This window comes from Peromyscus leucopus, chromosome 14 (genome assembly GCF_004664715.2).
Source record: "Peromyscus leucopus breed LL Stock chromosome 14, UCI_PerLeu_2.1, whole genome shotgun sequence".
NCBI classification, from domain to species: Eukaryota; Metazoa; Chordata; class Mammalia; order Rodentia; family Cricetidae; genus Peromyscus; species Peromyscus leucopus.
This window is the reverse complement of record NC_051075.1, coordinates 59,035,222-59,052,548: the sequence shown is the minus strand read 5'-3', so window position 1 is coordinate 59,052,548 and position 17,327 is coordinate 59,035,222. Positions and strand designations below refer to the sequence as shown.

Here is a 17,327-nt window from a genome sequence, read left to right as displayed (position 1 = left end):
CCTCTCCTCTCCTCTCCTCTCTCTCTCCTCTCTCTCTCCCTCTCTCTTCTCTCCTCTCTTCTATCTATCTATCTATCTATCTATCTATCTGCCTTGTGGTTGTGGTCTCTACATATATGCTCTCAGCTATTGCTCCCCAGCCATGTCTGCCTGCTGCCCTGCCCTCCACTGTGACCATCACAGTCTCACCCTCAGAAACTCTACACAGCCCTCAATTAAATACCTTCACTTATAAGTCGCCTTGGTTGTGGTGTCTCTTCATAGCAATAGAAAAGAAACTAAAACAGGAGCTATAGCACAAAAACAGACACTGCTGACCCTAAAGGTCACTGACCATACCCTACTGAGGGAATTCCCCATGAAACACTTTCTCCCTAAGCCCTAACCTGAGAAGACCAACTCTTCAAGTCCCCAAGCCATGCTCTGCCAATGAAGACTGAAAACATCCTGTCCCAATGGGATTGTATTCTTAAGTGAATTCTCTCAAAGCTCATGTAAATGCTCACAAAGGAGGCCAAAGAGTGGATAAGGGACAATTTTTAATGACAGTTGCTCTGTGACCCTCAATTCACTTTTTAATTTCTCCCTTGTGGATACTAACAGTCATCACTAGCCAAGATCAAGAACAGTGGGAGGAAGTCATTAAAGTGAGTCACCCACTTATTCCCTGAAATCTACTGACATGAATGGACTGTTCCAGACTTGACAGCATCTTTTGTCTGCCCCATAGGCACACCAGCAAACAGGATAGCTAACCAAACCACCTGAATGCAAGTAAAAATAACTTTGCTTTCTACTTCATTCTAATACAAAGTGGGTTTAGTCCCACTCTGACTCATCCTGCCCTGTACCCAGTGAAGGCTCTTTCCAAATGAAAAAAGTCAGTCTTGCATTGCCAAAAAGATACAAAGTTGCTCAAAAATTACAGATAAAATTATCAGGAAAAGTTTTAAGTCAAAATACCTGACCTGGAGCCTGAGAGATAGCTCAACAAGCAAAAATGCTTTCTGGGCAATCGGGATGACCTGAGTTCTGGAGTCCGTTGCCAGAATCTACATGAAAGGGATGAATGCAGTGACTCAAATCTGAATTTACAGCCCCAACAGTACTGCAGGGTGGGATGCAGAGATGCAGGGTTAAATACACAGCAGAAATAGCAAGAGAGACCCTGCCTCAAAAACAAGGTGGGAAAGAGTGCTGACTGCCAAACTTTGTCCCCTGACTTCCATATGTGCATGGTGGCGGGTATGCACACACAAAATCAGTCCTTCAATTAATCTTTAAAAAACATACTACTTTCATTCTGGACAACAAATGTAGGTCAACAGAGCAACCTCCAAGGACCATGGATTTCAATCCTTCATCCTCTTCTTCCCCAACACCTCCTCTTCTCCTCTCACCTCCCTCTCGTCTCTACACTATACTAAACAGGTAAAAATAACATGAGTAATCTAGTAAATCCTGAAGAATCTAGCGGCAGCAGTAGAGAAATGGGGCACATCTAGTGACCTAAAACACTCCAATTATCTCTGCCTACATTGACCCCATTTTGTTTAATCTCCATTTGTAAATGTCCTCAGCTGCTTTTTTAAAAAGTGTGTGTGTGTGTGTGTGTGTGTGTGTGTGTGTGTGTGTGTGTGTGTATTCTTTCCATGAGTTTTATGAACACTGTGCATGCAAGACCCCTCAGAGGCCAAAAGAGAGCTTTAATTCCCTCAGGACTCGAGTTACAGAGGGAATTAAGAGGGTGTTGGGAACCAAACTTGGGTCCTCTGAAACAACAGTGAGCACTCAACAACTGAACCATTTCTTCAGCCACTCCTCTGCTACTTTTAATACTTGTGTGCTGGGGGGCTGGAAAAGTGGTTCAGTGGTTAGTTAAAAGTACTAGCTGCCCTTCCAGAGGACCCCTGTATCCACAAGCTGCAAGTAAAGAGGAAGACGGGTCCTAGTGTGGGCTCTTGAAACCTCCAAGCCCACCCTCAATGACAGACCTCCTCCAACAAAGCCACACCTTCTCCAACATGGCCACACCTCCTAATCCTTCTCCAACAGTTCCACTAACTGGGGACCAAGTATCCAAACAGATGAACCTGTGAGAGCCATTCTCGTTCAAATAACCACACATAGTCACTTGCTATTTCTGATGCTGGCTGTGTGGGGACTTCCCCACTGTGCTGGATAGCTTGTGTCAACTTGACACAGGCTAAGGTCATCTTAGAGGAAGGAACCTCAATTAAGGAAATGCCTCCATAAGCTCAGGCTGTAGGAGAGCCTGTGAGGCATTTTCTTAATTAGTGATTGGTGTGGGGTGGTCCATGCCATTGTGGATAGGACACTTCTGGGCTTGTGGTCTTGGGTTCTACAAGAAAGCAGGCTGAGCAAGCAATGGGGAGCAAGCCAGTAAACAGCATCCTTCCATGGCCTCTGCTTCTTTCAGTTCTAGCCTCCAGGTTTCTGCTCTGTTTGAGTTCCTGTGTGTGATCATATGGAAGTGTAAGCCAAATGAACACTTTCCTCCCCAAGTTGTTTTGGTCATGGTGTTTTATCACAGCAATAATAACCCTAACTAAGACACCGACATATTTCAAACACTGCAGCAGATTCTGCACAGAGGTGTCCTCTGATTCCATTTTTTTTTCCTGCCCTATCTGGAAATAGTGCCAGACCCCACTGAACCTGGCTATGTTTACTTTATAAGTAGTCTAGCAGAAACGCAATGATTGACCAAAATTAAGCTATCATTTCTTTTGCTGCCAAAATTCCAGATAAAAAGTTATTCTTTCCCGAGATTTTGAAATTATTAGCTTAACTTGTATCTAAGGCGTTAGCTCACTGTCTTTGGGAATGAGCCAACAAAGTATGATTTGCCAAGAACAACATAAAGATAATGAAAAGCTGTGTAACCAAGGAAAAATCAGGACTGGCTCTCAGGAAACCCCACAATGGTAAACACTCCACTTCTGATTTAATGAAATGACTTCGTTTCACCCCAAGGTCTTGGACCCTTTTTTCATAATCCTAGTGGTGGGGTTCCTAGTTGCAGGTAGACAACGCTGCAGCTGAAGAACGTTCTGTGCGAAAGGCCGCGCTCACATGGAATGGAATGTGATGGTCTGGTCGCCTCTCTCACCAGATTCTAGAACTTTCCCTTTATAAACCGCTTGAGGCTCCAGAGCCAGAGAGATGGCTAGTGGAAAGGAGAAGTCCTAGTTCACTCTCAGGACCCACGTGGTCCCCACATAGAACTGACTCCCACAAGTTATCCTCTGGCTGACACACTGTGCTGTCACACACACACACACACACACACACACACACACACACACACACACACGAGAGAGAGGGGGGGAGGAGCAATAATTTTTTTTAATTTGGTGCTCTAATAACGCCATGACTAATCTAGTTTCCTAATACAGTGTACCCTAAAGTCCTCCCTCAAAGAAGAAAGAATTAAGTACAGCATAAACAATCCTCGATTTTGGTTACAAACATTTCAAGTACTTGTTTCTGAGTATTAGTGTTTTTCTTGGTCCCCAAGTTGTTATCTGTTGTGCAGATAATAGCTCTGTAAGCTGACCCTGGCAACAAGAGCAAGCATCATTATTATCACTAAAGTATTTTTTTAATCTTTGACCTCTCTTGCTTCCACTAAGGAAACAAAAAGTGCATGCTTCCGGATACAACCTTCTGTTAATTTCACTTCACATTTAACCTCTACAGTCCTTTGCTAACCCAGTGTGCTTCTCTCTGTATCACTAAAAAATCTAATGTGGGAGGGTCTTGGGAGGCTCCCAGAAGACCCATTGGTAATTAATGGCTACCTAGAGGAGGGAGAGCCATTTTCTTCAAATGATGTGGTCACTGGTTAGTTTCTTGAGTGAACACTATTGGTAAATAACCACTAAATCGCCCCACACACATTCATGAAAGAAACCCTAATCAAAATCAATGAGACACATTCACATACACACCACACTCACACACACTCACAGATACACAGACACACACACAAACATACATATTACATACACACACACACACACACACACACACACACACATACACACACGGAAGCAGGAGGGGACTTATTGGGAAGAAAAGAGGGGTCAGTGAAAGTGAGATAACCAAGGGTAATGATCATATGTGTCTTTAATCAGAATAAATTGCATACATGTACAAGACTGACAAAGAATAACCTCAAAAGTCACACGATTTCTAGCTCTCTACTGTCTTTACATCCAATACTTACCTCTTACAAGCCTATGAAGCAGGCACTGTTGATGCCCTTATTTTACAGATTAAAAGAAGAAAACCAGAGCCACAGAAAGGTTAAGTGATTTTCCCAAAAGTAGTAAAAAGTAAGAAGTGGTAGAGCTTGTCTTCTGACGGAGCTGAGCTCCCATCTGTGTTAGTCTGCCCCCTGCAGGACAGTCATGAATGGACTGCCCCGTTCTCAGTGATGAGCACCAGGTTCTTTATTCTGTCCTCTCAAAACAAAAACAAAACAAAACAAAAACAAACACTTGCTAACCAATATAGTGTTCACTCAAGAAACATTCTTCTTTATGCAAAATATTTTTTCTTTCGGTTTTTCGAGAGGGTTGCGCCTTTCCTGGAACTCGCTTTGGAGACCAGCCTGGTCTACGAACTCACAGAGATCCTCCTACCTCTGCCTCCCAAGTGCTGGGATTAAAGGCATGCACCACCACCGCCCCGCTACCTTTTGGTTTTTTAAGATGGGGTTTCTCTGTGTAGTCCTGACTGTCCTGGAACTCACTCTATAGAGCTCAAACTCAGAGATCTGCCTGCCTCTGCCCGCTAAGTGCTGGGATTAAAGGTGTGTACCACCACCACCCGGCAATAGTTTTTTTTTTCTTTAATATATTCTGGTTATAGTTTCTTTTCCCTTAAACTCCTCCCAGATCTTCCTCACTTCCCCACCCACCCAAATCTATGTTCTTTCTCTTGCTCATTAGAATAACACAGGCAAATAATAATAATAATAATAATAATAATAAGATAAAAGCAAATAAACCAGAATAGGATAAAACAAACAGAAGAAAAAGAACCAAAGAAAAAGCTGAAGAAACACATATAAAGAGACAAACATGTCCACACCCACAGAAATCCCATAAAAACATAAAACCAGAAACCATAATATATATGCAAAGGACCTGTAAAGGTTAAAAAAAAAATACAAGAAGCCCTGACAAAGCACTACAAGACAAAGAACCCCCAAAACATGCCATTGAATTTGTTTTGTTCTGAGCATGGAGCCTGCCCTGAAGTGTGGTTTGTATACCCAGTGAGACTCCATTGGACAAAATGAATTTTTTTCTTTGCAAGTGGTTATCAGTTAGAGATAACTTCTAGGTTAGGGATGTGGGCTTGTGTTCACTTTCCCTCTCGGGGCTAGGACCCCATCTGGCCCAGACCTGATTAGCCCCTGTGCACGCTGCCACAGTCCCTGCGACTTCATATGTGTGTCAGTCCTGTTGTGTCTCAAAGGCCTCCTCTCCTTGGCGTCCTCCATCCCCACTGGCTCTTACAGTCTTTCCACCCCCTCTTCCATGAAGTTCCCTTGCTTAAGGGGAGGGATTTAAGGGAGATATATCATTTAGGACTCAATATTCCCTGGTTTCTCACTCTCTGCACATTGTCAGCTGTGGATCTATTTGTCCTTATCTACTGCAGGAGGAAGCTTCTCTGAGGGTGGCGGAGCAAGACACCCATCTATGAGTATAGCAGAGTGTTGTTAGGAGTCATTTTATTGCGACATCCCTAGGTCTCTGGCCCATTTAGTCTCCGGTCCTTGGCCACCCAGCCATGTCAGGGATGGGTTCCTTAAATGGAGTCATTCTTAAATCCAATCAGGTATTGGTTTGTTATTCCCAAAGGCTTTCTGCCACCATTGCACCAACACAACCTGCAGGCAGGTCACCTTGAAGATCTAAGGGTTTGCAGCTGGGCTGGTGTTCACCATTCTCCTTTGGAAGCATGCTGAGTGTCTTCCAGTACTCTGAACGCTAGTCAGTCGTGGTGAAGGCTCTATGTGAGCCAAAATTAGCATTTGTAGCTTCATCCGTTTACCTGTGAATTTCACAACTTCATTTTTCTTTACAAACATTCCACAATGATAATTTTCACTATCTATTCATCAGTTGTTGGACATCTATACTGTCTTCATTTCCAGGCTATTGGGAATCGAACAGCCTGAATGAACATGGACAACTCCATATTCGATGAGTTGTATAGGTGTTGTCTTCAGGATTGGTGCCTTACCATCAGTTTGTGGAGAGCAACCAATAGCCTTGGCAATAGCCTGGGTTGTTTGAGGGTTCCTATGGGACCCCTTTGGGCAACAACTCAATTCAATGTAACCCATTCCTGGAACTGGAGGTTTCATTTGGTGACAAGAGATGCCCAGCTGGGGTACCATCTCCCTCATTATTTGGCAATTCCATTTAGATCACCTTCTGTGGTAGTTTGAATGTAATAGGGCCCCATAATCTCATAGGGAGTGTCACTATTAGAAGGTGGGGCTTTGTTGGAGTGGATAAATCCTTGTTGGAGGAAGTGTGTCACTGTGGGGGTGGGCTTTGAAGTTTCCTATGCTCAGGATACCACCCAGTGTCTCAGTCACCTTCCTGTTGCACACAAGATGTAGCACTCTCAACTCCAGCACCATGTCTACCTGCACCTCTCCATGCTCCCACTTGTGATGACAATAGACTGAACCTCTGAAACTGTAAGTGAGCCACCCCAATTAAATGTTTTCTTTATAAGAGTTGCCATGGTCATGGGGTCTCTTCACAGCAATAAAAACCCTAACTAGGACATACATCTTCACATATGTATGTATTTTAGAACGCTTCTACTGTATTGTTTCCATATAACCCTCAAATGGCCCTTAGTTTTAGATGTCTGTGGCCCCTCCTCTGTATTCCTTCCCTCATCCTATTCCCTCCCCCTTCCTGTTTGATCCTTCCATTCCAATCCCGACTCCTCACCTTGCCCATCCATATCTATTCTATTTCCCCTTCCTAGGAAGATCAAACCTTTCCCTCTAGTCACTTACACCAACTTCTGTGGTAATATGGATTGTAACCTGCTTACCAAAGACTTAACAGCTAACATCTGCATATAAGCAAATCCATACCATATTTGTCCCTTTGGGTTTGGGTTACCTCACTCAGGATGATTTTTTTTTTCTAGCTTGACCCATTTACCTGTGAATTTCATGATTTCATTTTTTTTTTACATCTGTATAATATTCCATGGTGTACACGCACACCACATTTTCTTTATCTATTTATCTGTTGACAGACATCTGGTCCATTTTCAGTTTCTGGCTGTTCTGAATAGAGCAGCAATGAACATGGTTGAGCAAGTGTCTCCGTAGTAGGATGTGGAGTCCTTTGGGTATATGCCCAAGAGTGGCATAGCTGGATCTTGGGGTAGATCTAGTCCCAGCTTCCTGAGGAACTGCCACACTGATTTCCATAGTGGCAGTACCAGTTTGCACTCCCACCAGCAACAGATGAGTGTTCCTCTTACTCCCCATTCTCGCTAGCATGAGCTGTCATTTGTTTTATTGATGCTGGTCATTCTGACATGTGTAAGACAAAATCTCAAAGTAGTTTTGACTTGCATTTCCCTATGACTAAGGATGCTGAACATGTCTTTATGTACTTGTCAACCATTTGAGTTTCCTATTTTGAGAATACTGTTTAGATCTGTATCCCATTTTTAAATTGTGTTATTTGTTTTCTTGATGTCCAGTTTTTTTTTAAAGTTCTTTATGTATTTTAGAGAATAGCAGTTGGTAAAAAAAAAAAAAATTTTCCCATTCTCTAGCCTGCTGCTTGGTCCAAATGATCGTGTCCTTTGTCATATAGACAAAGCCTTTAAGTTTCATGACGTCTCACTTACTAATCAGTTTGTGCCTTACCATCAGTTTGTGGAGAGCAACCAATAGCCTTGGCAATAGCCTGGGGTTGTTTGAGGGTTCCTATGGGACCCCTTTGGCCAACAACTCAATTCAATATAACCCATTCCTGGAACTGGAGGTTTCATTTGGTGACAAGAGATGCCCAGCTGGAGTACCAACTCCCTCATTATTTGGCAATTCCATTTAGATCACCTTCTGTGGTAGTTTGAATGTTATTGTTCTTAGTGCCTGTGCTATAGGTGTTGGGTTCAGAAAGTCTTTTCCTGGTCCAGCAAGTTCAAGACAATTCCCACTTTCTCTTCTATCAGATTCAGTATATCTGGCCTTATGTTGAGGTTGAGTTTTGTACAGGATGAGAAGTATGGGTCTATTTGGATTCTTCTACATGCAGCCATCCAGTTTGATCAGCACTGTTTGTTGAAGATGTCTTTTTTCCAGTGTGTATTCCTGGCTTTCTTTCTTTTCTTTCTTTTTTTAAACCAATAATCAGGTGACCATAGGTGTGTGGACTTATGTTTGGCTCTTCAATTTGATTCCATTGATGGATGAGTCTGTTTTTAATGCCAGCTCCATGAAGGCTTTCCTTTTTGGTTTGGTTTGGTTTTTTGTTTTGTGAGATAGGGTTTCTCTGTGTAGCAGTTCTGGATGTCCTTTGTACACCAAGCTGGCCTCAAACTCACAGAGAAACACCTGTTTCTGCCTCCCGAGGGCTGCAATTACAGGTCTGCACTGCCGCCACCTGAACCATGCTGATTTTTTATTATTGATAGCTCTGTAGTAAAATTTGAGGTCGGGAATAGAGAATCCTCCAGCAGTTCCTTTATTATTCAGGATCGTTTTAGTTATCCTGGGGTTTTTGTGGTTTCATGTGCAGCCAAAAACTGTCCTTTCAGTTCTGTGAATTAATTGTGTTGGAATTTTGATGGGGATTACACTGAATCTGTAGACTGCTTTTGGTAGGATGACCATTTACTCTATTAATTACTATATTACTATATTAATCCTATGGGTCCATGAGCATGGGAGATCTTTCCATCTTCTGATATCTTCTTCAATTTCTTTTTTTTTTTTTTTGACATTGTGAAATTTTTTTTATTTTACAATACCATTCAGTTCTACATAACAGCCACAGATTCCCTTGTTCTCCCCCTTCATTCCCCCCTTCCCTTCCCCCCAGCCCACCCCCAATTCCCACCTCCTCCAGGGCAAAGCCTCCCCCCCCCACCCCCCACTCCACCCCCGAGGACTGAGATCAACCTGATAGACTCAGCCCAGGCAGGTCCAGTCCCCTCCTCCCAGATTGAGCCAAGTGTCTCTGCTGCATAAGTCCCAGGTTTCAAACAGCTAACTCATGCAATGAGCCCAGGACCTGGTACCACTGCCTAGATGCCTCCCAAACAGATCAAGCCAATCAACTGTCTCACCTATTCAGAGGGCCTGATCCAGTTGGGGGCCCCTCAGCCTTTGGTTCATAGTTTATGTGTTTCCATTTGTTTGGCTATTTGTCCCTGTGCTTTATCCAACCTTGATTTCAACAATTCTCGATCATATAAACCCTCCTCTTTCTTGCTAATTAGACTCCCGGTGCTCCACCCGGGGCCTAGCCGTGGATGTCTGCATCCAGATTCCTCAGTCCTTGGATGGGGTTTCTGGCACAATTATTAGGGTGTTTGGCCATGCCATCACCAGAGTAGGTCAGTCCCGGCTGTCTCTCGACCATTGCCAGCAGTCTTTTGTGGGGGTATCTTTGTGGATTATCTTCTTCAATTTCTTTCTTCCCTGTCTTAAAGTTTTTTATTATACAAGTCTTTCACTTAGTTGTTTAGTTACCTGAAGATACTTTTTTGAGGTGTTGTTTTCTTGATTTCTTTTTCAGACCACTGGTCATTTGTATATCAGAAGGTTACTGAGTTTTGTGCATTGATTTTATATCCTGCTCCTTTGATGAAAGTGTTTTATCAGTTTAGGAGTTTCCTGGTAAAAAAAAAATTAGTCACTTGTCATATACAATCATCTCATCTGCAATAAAGATACTTTGATTTCTTCCCTTCTTGTTTGTTTTTTTTTTTGTTTTTTGTTTGTTTGTTTTCAAAACAGGATCTCACTATGTAGCTGTTGCTGTCCTAGAACTCACTATGTAGGCCAGGATGGCTTCAAATTCATACATATCTGTCTGCCTCAGCCTCCTGAGTGCTGAAATTAAAGGCATGCAACACCATGCCCAACTCTTTGTTGTGTTGGGTTTCCCTTCCTTGGTTTCTGTAGCACGAATCTTAAAGGGTCTTATTAATAAAATCAAACCTGGAGCCAGGTATTGAGGTGAATGCTGGAAGATCAGAGAAGCAGAATAAGCCACAGCCACCTCACCTTGCCAATTCCTCAGACTGGATGCCTCTCTGCTGAACTATGCTGCTCAAAAGTCTAAAGGCTCTAGTTCCTCATCCTCACGCCTTAAATACCTTTCTGCTTCCTGCCATCACTTCCTGGGATTAAAGGCTCTTATTACCATGCTAGCTATTTCCAGTGTGGCCTTGAACTCACAGAGATCCAGACGGATCTCTGCCTTTGAATGCTAGGATTAAAGGCCTGTGTGCCACCATTTTCTGCCCTCCATATCTAGTGGCTGTTCTGTTCTCTGACCCCAGATAAGTTTATGAGGGTGCACAATATTTTGGGGAACACAATATCACCACAGGTTTCTGTTGCCATCTCTGAATCTTAGGAGGATGCAATGGCTGTGGGTTGCCTGGAAGGGAGGGAGTGCTTCTGAGCTCCTGCCAGGTGTGGCCACTGGGGGGCCTGGATAAACCTTGTTTGTAGGTATTGGGAGCTGACACAAAGGAATGGGGATGGGCTAGAAGGGTGAGGGGCTGAGAGGGTCTGCAGGAGGGGGAAAGCTGGATCTGCCATGAGAATCAATGGATCCCCAGAGAATGAAGGAAGAGAAGATGGGTCCCTGCAGGTGGTCTGCTATGAAGCTAGGAATGAGACTGGGGAATTGGAATTGAAGTATTGGAAGGAGAGTGAAGATCACCTACCTGACTCCCAGGCTGGCAGTGTGGCAGGCGGTTTTCAAGGGAGAGAGTGCCTTGGGTGTTGGTGGCTGAGAAAAATGTCAGGTATTTTTTAAGCATATATGTTGTGTTCTCAGGACCCAAAGATGAAATAGACACAGTTCCAGGAGCACCCAGTTCACAAGACAGACTTTACAGCACCACCAGGAGCTGGAGCAGCATGTTTGAGGGGATCTTTTTGTTGTAACAGCCCCACCCAGAATGTCCAGAATACTGTATGTAGGTAAAGAGCGAGGCTTCACCTCCTCAGAAGAGATTTCCCCTGCAGTATGAAAACTACACCACACTCTCAATCCTATAGCTGGTTCCCAAATTATGACCTGCGGAAATCTAGATGTGGTGTGTGTGTGTGTGTGTGTGTGTGTGTGTGTGTGTGTTGCAGTGTAGGGATCTGAATCACACCTTCAACTTCCAAATCTATTTTTTTTAAAGGATAGGCAAGATATTATCAGAAGTTTGGAATTAATGGCTAGATAAATCCACTTATATGAATAGTAACTGAATATCTTCATACTTGGATTTATTTGTCTCATTTTATGTACATGAGCATTTTGCCTACCTGCATGTATGTGCATCACATGCATGTCTGGTCAGAAGACATCATCAGATCCCCTGGAACTGGAGTTGGGGATGGTTGTGAAGTACACTAAATCAAACCCAGGCCATCTGCAAGAGCGACAAGTGCTCTTAACCACTGAAGCCTATCTCTAGCCACAGGACTTTATTTTCATCTCAGTATGAACAAAGATAGGAAAAAGATGTGTATTTGAAAGTGAAAAAAAAAATAAGAAGCAACAAATGAAAATCAAAGCCAGGGAAGAGGGCTGGTTGAAGGCTCACAAAGAAAAGAACACATCCTTAATTTTGAAACTTTGGGGGAAATGTGGTAGGTATGCAGTAAACAAACACATTCAGAAATGATCCTAAAAATAGTTTGGAGAGGTACGTGTCCTACAGTTACATACTCCAGCCATGAGTGTTTTATATGCACTTACAATGTATACTGCTGTCATGAGATCTCAGGCTACTCTCCTCCGATCTGCAGATCAACAACGGTCATAAACACTTACGGCCTCTCCCTCTTCCCCCCCCCTCCTCCCCTTCCCCCTCCTATTTTGTTCTTTGTTTGTTGCTTTTTGTTTTTAGAGACAGGGTTTCTCTGTGTAACAGCCCTGACTGTCCTGGAACCCACTCTGTAGACCAGGCTGCTCCCAAACTCACAGAGACCTGACTGCCTCTGCCTTCTGGGTGCTGGGATTAAAGTCGTGCACCACCGCACCCCGCTCTCCTCCTCTGTACATTTATTTTTTTACTCGTGTGTGTGTGTGTGTGTGTGTGTGTGTGTGTGTGTGTGTGTGTGTGTGTGTTGGGAGGACAAGTTTCAGAAGCTGCTTCTCTCCTTCTGCCTTGTGTGGCTGAGGGATCTAACTCAGGCTTGAGAGTAAACGCCTTTATGGGCTGGACTGTCTCGGCTCACAACCATCTGTAATGAGATCTGGCGCCCTCTTCTGGCCTGCAGTCATACATGCTGTATACATAATACATAAATAAATCTTAAAAAAAAAAGAAAAGAAAGAAAGAAAGAAAATAATGTATGGGCTGGGTTGGAGAGCTGACTCGGCGGTTAAGAGCACTAGCAGTTCTCTCATAGGATCTGGGTTCGATTCCCAGTGCCTATATGGTGGCTAACAATCATCTGTAACTCCAGTTCCAAGGGGATCTGGTGCCTTCTCTCAGCGCACACTGTATGCATGTGGTACATAGACATATAGGCAGAACGTCCATGTACATAACATAAAAATAATAAATAAATAAAAAGAGACGCTAAAGCAAGCTTTATATGATTTGTATGACACCAGGGTATGGACTTTAGAGATTCCAGCAGAAAACCAGACACCTATTAAAATGAATGGTTTAGAAAAATATTGTTTTGAGCCAGCTCACAAAAGAAAAGATACTTCAGAAAGTAAAGCACATCAGAGTGAGGGGAACAAGGACACTCCAGGTCCGCTACATCTGGAGGACACCGTGATGTAAGTGACACAAGCAGGATTAAGTATAAACAGTGGATTTAGAGGAAATCTCCTCACTTCAGGAAAATAGAAGGTACAAATGGCAAACTGTATCTCCCCCAAACACATGAAGAAGGCAGCAATATCTCAGCGCCACGCTCTTCCAGAACCTCCTACACTGCATCAAATAATGACGTCTCTTTTCTAGTCCTCCAGTCTGAGTGGTTCCTGACTGCTCCGGCTATGTGACTTCAAAAACAAGGCCATAAAAAGATGCATCATCATCTTCTTCTTCTTCTTCTTCTTCTTCTTCTTCTTCTTCTTCTTCTTCTTCTTCTTCTTCTTCTTCTTCTTCTTCTTTCTCTCTCTCTCTCTCTCTCTCTCTCTCTCTCTCTCTCTCTCTCTCTCTCTCTCTCTCTCTCTCTGACATTCCCCTTTGGAACCCTGCTGCCACGTCTCAGAGAGCCCAAGGCACATGGGTAGGCCGCACGTAGCTGCTCCATTTGACAGCCCAGCAAGTGTCTCAGCCAATGGAAGAAGCCACAGCTACACGTGACTACATGAACCTTCAGAGGATAACAGGCTTCAGACATTGAGTCCTCCAGCTGAGGTACCGGATGTCACTAAACCAAGAGAGACCATCTCCATCAAGCCCCACCCAAACCCCCAACCCACCACTTGTGCCGCCCTCTAGAGGTGGAATCAAGTCCTGTGGCCAGACTCAGATCAAAGAGGTAAGCAAACATACTTCACCTACTTAAGTGTACTAGGAAATCCGAGGAAAATTGAATGCTCTTAGGCAAAGGGTACCAGACTGCAGTCATTAATTCACTATCACGGAGTTAATCTTCATAATTAGGAAGTGCTGTCCCCAAACTTCATTCATTTCACTCACGGAGTAAACAGACCATTGATATTATCATATGACATTATTTGGCTCCTTTTATCTTACATCAGTAAATTATTTCTGAGTAACGATTAACCCTACCTATCAACAGCTTTATGTAAGCTAGTTTTATATCAGCTTGACAAAAGTTAGTTATCTGAAAGGAAGGAACATCAATTAAGAAAAGGCCTCCATGAGATCCAGCTGCAGGGCATTGTCTTAATTAGTGATTGATGGAGGAGGGCCCAGCCCATTGTGGGTGGTGCCACACTTGGTCCTAGGTTCTATAAGAAAGCAGGCTGAGCAAGCCATGAGGAGCAAGCCAGTAAGCAGCACCCTGCCATGGCCTCAGCATCAGCTCCTGCCTCCAGGTTCCTGTCCTGTTTGAGTTCCTGTCTTGATTTCCTTCAGTAATAAACTACAAAGTGGAAGTGTAAGCCAAATAAACCGTTTTCTCCCCAAGTTGTTTTGATCATATTTCATCACAGCAATAGTAACCCTGACTAAGACTAGCTTTAGAAAGGCCTTCCTTCTTTTTCCTTTTTCCTTTCCTTTCCTTTTTCCTTTCCCTCTCCTTTTCCTTTTCCTTTCCCTTCCCTTCCTCTCCCCTCCCCTCCCTTCCTTCTCCTTCCCTTCTTTCTCCTTCCCTTCCTTCTCCCTCTCTTCCCCTTTTTTCTCCTCCTCCTTCTCCTCCTTCCTTACTCCCTCCCCTTCCTTCCCTGACTTCCTCCCTCTTTCCTTCTTTCTTTCTTTCTTTCTTTCTTCTTTCCTTTCTCTCTCTCTTTCTTTCTTTCTCCTTCCCTCCCTCCCTTGCTTCCTTCATCTTTCCTTCCTCCCTTCCTAATAGTTCACGTGTCTGTGGTCTATCGGGACTGGTCACATGTCTAAGTTGGCTGGGAACTCTGCTGTAGACTGGGTTCGGCTGGGCATCTCAACTAATATAGACAAACTTGGTATGTCTCTTCTTGGAGCCAATGATCTATGTGGAATACATTCTTTTTGTGGGAAGACAGAAGCACAAGAATGAGGCTAGAAACACATAGGGGTCCTTGACACCTCTGCTAAAAAATGGCCCAGCACTACTTCTGTGACCTTCTAGAGGCCAAATCAAGTCACGTGGCCAGACCTAAATTAAAGAGGGAAGAAAGCATACTTTACCTATTTAGTGAGCTACAAAATTATAGGCAAGGATTATACACATATGAAAGGGTAACAGGCTGGAATCAATAGTTTAATCTATCACACACTTACTCTTCATAATCATTAAGTCAGTATCCTTATTCCAGTTTCATCCATTTCATTGACAAACCAAGGCTCAGCAACTTTAGAAACATAAGCTCACTGAAGTTTGGGGAGAATCTGATGAATGACGCCATCCTTGGGGCTTTCCACGCCTGTGTTCCCTGAAAACTACCTAAGAAACCAAGTCAAACTTGAAGAAAATGTTTTTGTTCATTCTTTTCTTTTCCAGACAACAGTGGACTGCAAGCGTGCTGGGACTTCCTGACTCCTGACCTTGGCTCTAATTGGTTCTCAGAACTACCATAGCAACCATAGTGTAAACTATACAGGTAATGGTCATGTGCTCTTTGAAGTTGCCTAGAAGCTGGCTCTGGAAGTGGGGTTGCCCTTCCATCCCCATTTCAGATCTGGGCATGTTTGTCTTCATGGCCCTCCCAACCTCCCTGTCCTGGGGCAGACTGGCCACTTAAGTCTGTAACTGGGAGAGAGATAAGGGTGCTAAAAACATTGTGGCCTTGAGAACAGGCTGGAATCTAAACCATTTCTAACAGATGTTACCATTCTTTATCTCATGATATAATAAAGCCTTTGGAGGAAACTAAACACCAGGTGCTCATCTGTGGAGTGAAAGACCAACCAGGAACTGTAGCTTACTGCTTCAACTTCCCCAGGGATTTCTGCTGGGTGTTGTAGCCTCCTCACCACCACCCCATTATGATGCTGTTATCTCTGTGGTACACAGCCTTGGAGTCCTTCGGGTAGATTTCCAGGAGAAGTATAGGTAAGTCATGTAGTAATTTTAGATTTTGTTGTTGTTGTTTTTGGTTTTTGAGGTACCTCCATGCTAATTTCCACAGTGACTATACCAATTTCCATTCCCACCAGCAGCACATGTGGGTTTTTCTTTCTCTACATCCTCACCAGCAGTTTTTTTTTTCTGAGTATCACAAAAGTTTATTTAGCAAAAAGTTTCGTATGAAAGCGTACATGACCCAATTCTACACCCCAAACAGTCCTTAGGGGAAGGATGTGGGCTCTTCTGCTGAACAGCCATTGTTTAGACTCTTTCCAAGGCTTCTAATGTGATGGTGATGATGCAGTTTCCTCATATGACCACCATGCCAATGTTATTCTGTTGCCCACTAATTGCCATTTCTACACACTCATCAATCACAAGAGTCATAATGGAATCAGAGCCCTGTAGTATTCCTTGTACATGTCGGCCACCATTTAACTTCAATGATAACTTCTTGTTCATAAATTTCTTCAGCTCGGGAGGGCGGGCCTTGCTCATGGCAACTTTTCAGTGGGCTCAGTATCCTCACCAGCAATTTTAATTTGGACTTCCTTGATGGGTTATGACATTTTCAAATATTTATTGATCATTTTATTTCTCCTTTTTGCAAACTACTTATTAATGTAGTGGCTTGAATGAAAATGGCCACCATAGGCTCATAGGGAGTGGCACTATTTGAAAGGATTGGGGGTGTGGCCTTGAAGGAAGTGTGGCCTTGTTGGAGGAAGTATATCACTGGAGGTGGGCTTTGGGATTTCAACGCTCAAGCCAGGCCCAGTACAGACGTAGAACTCTCGGCTCCTTCTCCAACACTATGTCTGCCTTCGTGCTGTGGAGTTCACAGGGCAACTTGTAAGTCAGTTCTCCCCTCCTACCGTGTGGGTTCCAGGGATCCAACTCAGGTTGTCAGCCTTGTGGGTAAAGGAGTACCTTTACTGATGAGCTATTTTACCCACCCATATTTTTTTGAGATTATTTTATTTTACATTTATGTGTAGTTTGCCTACATGTACAGGGAATGTGCCCCATTTGCATGCAGTGCTCACAGAGGCCAGAAGAGGACACTGGATTCCCCAGAACTGGATGGTTGTGAGCCACGTTGTGGGTACTGGGAACCAAACCCTGGTCCTCTGCAAGGGCATTGAGTGCTATTAACCACTGGGCTATAGCCCCTGACCCACTCTTCTTGATATTAGACCAACTCCTGCAGAGGATAATTGTTTCCTTGACATTCTTGTCATGGTTTTATTTTCTTCTTTACTTCAGGTGCTCACTCTTGATATGTTTATTACACACACACACACACACACACACACACACACACATATATAATATACTTTTTTTGAGACAGGGGCTCAGTATA

At 43.5% G+C, this 17,327-nt stretch overlaps 1 pseudogene; it reads right to left on the bottom strand.

Annotated features, from left to right (window-relative positions):
- Nucleotides 1-16,162: 16,162 nt before the first annotated feature.
- Nucleotides 16,163-16,474, bottom strand: LOC114698918 (annotated as a pseudogene).
- Between the last annotated feature and the right edge of the window lie 853 nt (nt 16,475-17,327).